The sequence below is a fragment of the Mirounga leonina genome, unplaced genomic scaffold, assembly GCF_011800145.1.
Source record: "Mirounga leonina isolate KUSES-001 unplaced genomic scaffold, KU_Mleo_1.0 Mir_180, whole genome shotgun sequence".
Classification (NCBI taxonomy): domain Eukaryota; kingdom Metazoa; phylum Chordata; class Mammalia; order Carnivora; family Phocidae; genus Mirounga; species Mirounga leonina.
Genome location: NW_023270469.1, coordinates 33,176,776 through 33,182,314, shown reverse-complemented (window position 1 = coordinate 33,182,314; position 5,539 = coordinate 33,176,776).

Genomic DNA, 5,539 nt, shown 5'->3' with positions numbered 1-5,539 from the left:
TGGATGGATGGATGGATGGATGGATGGATGGATGGATGGATGGATGGTGAGGACTCTGGAAGGGGCAGGGATCCCAGTGGCCTAACCCCACTCTGGGGGAGCACACCCCCATCAGCTCCCCTGACTGCCCTGATAGAGCATGAGCCCTCCTCTGGATCGCATAGCCCCTGTCCCCAAATAGGAGCAGCTGAAGACTGTCCCCCAGGTGCCCAGTAACCATGCCCTGCCTGCGAGCATGAACTTTCTTGCGTTGGAAAAGAAAGTTAATTCTCAAATGCCTTTACTATTTTGAGTTCTTGGATACCTAGCAAAGAAGAGCTGACAATCTGCCTTAAGAGCATCAGTTCTGAATGTCTTAAAGACATTTCTTTCCAACTAAGTAACCCAAATAAATTTAGCGACTTTTTTTTTTATAAGGAGAAATAATTAAAGAACAGATGGCGTTGCTTACTTTGAAATTTTTGCTCTAAAATAGATTTTGTGTGCACCTTGGTTGGAGTTCAACTCTCCTCCCGCCCCATCCGTGTGTCAGAAAAGGAGATCAGCTCACTAATTACCTGGCTGTCTTTTCCCTACAAGATCCCAATTTAAGAATCTCGTTTCATTCTAAGAAAATTAATTCAAAATGCCAAATAATTTAAAAATGTATTAAGATTCCCCTTAGACTAGAAAGCAAAAAGGAGCTTTCATTTGCTAAAAAATCACCTTGGGTAGTCAGATTAAAGTTTAGCGCTTAAGACTTGATCCCAGAATTGAGCTTTTGGCAAAGCTATTGGTTCCATATGTCCACAGAACGTTTCATTTAAAATATGTGTGCTTTTAAATTGGTCTCTGACCATTTCTGTGCCACGGTCTCTAACCGCCCTGTGCTTTTTCCCAACCCTTGGAGCCTTGTTGTCCTCGGAAGCTAGACTGTTTTATTTGCATTGGAGGTAACCTATTTCCAGCATGCCAAAACCTGTTCACTTTCAAAGCCACTTTTGGAGATTTTATAGCCTGAAATGGAATAAAATTTAAATTTAATAAAATTTGAGACCTGAACCAAAAAAAAAAAAAAAAAAAAGAACTGGTTTAAAAGCCAGCTACCCAGACGTTGAGGAAAATATTCTGAGAAAGCCCCACAGGGAGGAGGGGGAGAAAACCAGACCATCGTTAGCCTGCCAAATGTCATTTGGGGCTGGTTTTAGAGGAGAACCAGAGCTGGGGATGCAATGCAATTATTTAAATCCAGAAAGAAAAATGTTTGCTCTGAAATTTGGCAGCAGCTGATTGCCTCCGATTCTTCCCGTTTCAAACTCATTCCATGCATGGGTGGGGAAAGCATCCAGCCCAGAAGAGCGGATCAGATAAGGGTGTTGTCACACCTGGGCTCGCAAGTTGAAAGGTCCTGCGTGTTTGTGTTTTTGTTTTGGTTTTTGGTTTTTTTTATTGGATAAACTGAGAGTTTCACTCTAAAGCATTGTGGGATGGCAAACTGCATTTTTCTTTAAACCACAGGTTGTACCAGGAGGGGATTTTCTCTCTTCCTTTGTTTCTCTCTGTCTCTGCCTTTGTCCCTGGCTGGCAGCCCCCCTCTGCCCCTGCCGTGCTCGCTCGCGCTCGCTCTCTCTCTCTCTCCCTCCCCCTGGCACCCGGTGTGTGAAGGCCTCATCTGGCTGTCACTCAGGCCCCTTTCTGGGCTCCACAGGCCTTAGGGTATTACAACCCCCCACTGCCCAGGGGCCCTCTGCAGCCTCGAAGCTGTGCTCAAAGGCTGGCCACCGGGAGTCTGCTTTGACACCCACACAAGGGCTCTGGAGGATGCACCCAATGCCCTCTGATGGTTTTCTCTCTCCCCCAGAGATGGTTCCTAAAGAAAACTGCAGCGCCTGTCCTCCCGTGAGGGGGAGCTGGAAAGGGGAAAGAAGGAGCCTTCCAGTGGTCCCTGGCCGGCTCACTGATAAATCGGCTCCAGCAAGAGCGTGGGCAGAAACCCTGGTGGACGGGGGGGCAGCGCCCGGCACACAAGACTGTGGGTGCGCTTGCCTAAGTCACCCCTGCAGGAGTTTCCAAAGACAAGTCCGTTCGGCCAAGAGACGCTGCTCCCTCATCCTCCCTCCTGCAAAAGCATGTCCAAGGCGCCCAGCTGGGTCAGAACATGCACTGCTCTTCTAGCAACTTCCATCTCCCTGCTTCCCCTGCCCCCATCCCTCAGCCCCCTGCTCTCCCTTCTTGGGGGGGCGAGATGGGGGTGGGGATGGTAACAGCACTGCCCACTGCAGGCTAGTAAGCAAGTTCAACGGCACAGCATCCTCAAAGCAAGCTTGAGAGGTGAGATACTACCGCTACCCCCATTTAACAGAGGAGAAAACTGAGGCTCCGATTGCTTACTTACATAGCTTTGCCAGCTAATCAGGGGTAAAGCCAGGATGCAACTGCCTTTAACACATGTGTGAATGGATCCCCAGTCTCCCTGCATGAGAGGCTCTCCACCAGCGAGGCCTTGCCCTGGGGTGTGGCTCAGAAGCGGGGAACTGAGTCATCCCCACTCTCCCATCAGGCTATCCCGGTGACTAATGACTCTGGGCAAAGCAGAGAGGCCCGTGTGGGGGACAAGGCCTGTGACCGACCTTGAACTTAAGAGGCTCTGAGCTCTGACCAGCGTCGCTAATGGGCCCGGCGTAACCTGAGCCAGCCCTTGGATGGAAGCTCAAGGCATTAAGGCTGGCTGGCCTGCCCGCCGGCTGGCAACACTACCTGGCTAACAGCCGGACCGCTCCATTTCACGGGGCCTCTGCTCAGGGCAACCTTTTCTCATACGGCAACAAAGCCGTTCCCATTTATCAAGCGCTGACTAAGTGCCAGGGCTCTGCGAAGCCCTTTACACGCATTATCTTGTTTAATCTTCACTGCCGCACTGAAAAATGGCATGAACGCTGCATTCTAGGCAAGGCGACTGAGGCTCAGAGAGGATGAGGCGGCCCCCCAAGGGCACACAGCTCGGAAGCTCGAAGCTGGTATCTCAACAGGCCTGCGTTCTCAACCCCAGTCCTGAGCTGTCTCTGGAAGGAGATTCTTGGCTGAGATTATTGGTCATTTCAGCTTCTTTTCATTTGAGTACATTTTCAAATGCTCTGCAACATTCCAAGGAGAAAAAAAGAAGTTGTAACTTGATAGGGAAAAAAAGAGAAGGAGGAAAAACAGTAGGTCAGGGAAGAGCATTGATATCATTATGTTTGATGGGAAAACTTCACACACACAAGCGTGCGCGCACACGCATCTTAACCGGCCATTTATTTGGAATTTTGTGATTGTCAAAAATTAAAAATCCCAACGGCTCATTTTCCTTGTCTACGGCTCAGGTCATCAGTTTCAAACTGGGCAGGAGGCCCCAGACACAAATTTTCCCTATCATGGGGCTTCCAAGCCCACGACGAGGCACCGTAACCCCCAGCCCAACTCCACCCAGGCTCCTTCACGTGTCTTCCCAGCGTCGTCCCAGCAGTCCCGGAGGTGGAGATTAGAGTCCCTTCCCCGACATGGATCCTGAGCGTCACAGGCGGTGAGGACCACACCCACTGTCACACCTAGCTTACATGTGGCAGACCAGACCGGTTTCCAACCCAGGTCAGCCTTCCAAAGCACCTCCAACCTGCTTCCAACATCCACTCCCTCCAGTCCTAAGAGCGTTTGCCACTGGATGCTCCTGGGCCAAGGGAGCACTTTGCAGAGATGCCAACACAGCGCTCTGGAATGATGGCAGAGCCTCACTGAAGGCCTGAGCCCCAGCGGGATGTCGGGGAGGCAGGAGCACTGGGCTGGAAGCTGTGGGAGACTCACTTCCCCTCTCCAAGCTTCTCTAGCATCACATCTTACATTTTCCTGCAGAACAGGGGCTTTGCTGGGTCCCCGGAGCAGAGGGAAACCAGCCCCCTTGCAGTCTCTTTCTGGACCCTGTGTCTCCGGCAGACACCGAGCTGCCTCGAAAAGGACCCTGTTCTAGGGGGCCCCATGGCACAGGCCTGAGAATCCACCAGCCTGGCACCCTCACCCACTAGCAGCTGCCCTTCTCCCAGAAGGGAAAGAAGCTCGTGGGCGGGTTTTTAAGGCTCGAAATAAAGTTTAAATATTACGTGGAAATTACTAAACAAATCAAATCACTGTTAAGTGGATGTCATGGGCTTCCTCTAGACAATACGTTTAATGAAGATTATTGTCCTCCTGGTTATAGTTTGAGATTTGCATTTTATTATCAGAGAACCACTTATGCATTACTCCAGGATTTTCATTAGGTAAATAAATTTTTATGTGGATTTCATTATATTCCCTTGGCTGAGATCCTGATCACTTAACAGCAAGAATGCTGCTTCGACATCCTGTGTGTCAATCAGGATGTAACAGTTTCCTCCGGTTGTTGAAAAGTACTTTTTAAAAAATCTGGAGTTGATGGCAAAAGGAAGAGGGACGGGGTCAGAACTCAGGGTAGAGTCGGTGTCCAGGGCTTTCCCTGAAACAGACACACACAGCCTAAAAAGGTAGCTCCTGCTTAAAAAGACACACACCACTACATCTATATGCGATCCATCTAAAACTTCTATTAAAATGTTCGGTATATAAAGCTTATATGTCACGTGTAATTTTTTTTTCCCCCTGGTGTTTTCTCCACCCTGCTTTTGGCCACTCCAACACAAACTGATGCAATCACCCCGGGAATAACAGGGCTGAGGTGTAGGCCAGTCCTGGAGAAAAAAAGTTGAAAGAAACAGGAAGAAGCAGGAAGGAAGACGGTGGGGGTAGACATTCCTGGAACCACAACCATCAGCCGGAAAAAAAAAAAAAAAATCTTTTCTAAGAAGTCTAATACGAAGCAATTAAGCTAATTGGAGTCTAGATTGTACCGGGTGCCTCCGGAAACTTGAGACCAGGGGAATCTCCTTGCTGGAAAAATCACACCTCGCTATGAATGAGTGACGGACTGAATGAATGAAGCAGCTAAAAGCAGACCCTAACATCCAGATCTAACCTGGGAGGCCCTATAAGACACAGGTGGCTCCAGGTGTCCCTGTTCTAAGGCCTGAGAAGGTTTCAGAAGAATTTGCTAATAATAAAACCTCCTGGATATTGAAAAGGGCTCCCACAGGCCAGGGACTGGGCCCGGCCCGATGCGCATAGAGCATCCACCCCGGCTCCACCCAGCCCAGAGGACCAGCAGAGAACCTCCCAAGATGCCTTTCCTGAGAGCACATCAGCAGAGAGACAGACACCCCGGAACAGCCCAGGGAAGAACAGCAGCCGACAAGCCGTTGAAGGAGGGGGCAAAGGGGTCAGGTTCACCTTCAGAAGGATGCAGCAAATGCCTTCACGTGGGCTTCCATGAGGACCGCCTACAGCATCTTAAACCTTAACTCCTGCAACATATTGAGTCCCAGCATCAGCTCTGTCCCGGATTATCTGTGTGATTTGGGGAAAACCGATCGCTCCCTGATTTCTCACCAGTGATAACAAGGGTACTGGCTCCACTGGGTTGAGTGAGACGAAAAGAAAGCTGACACAGAATGGG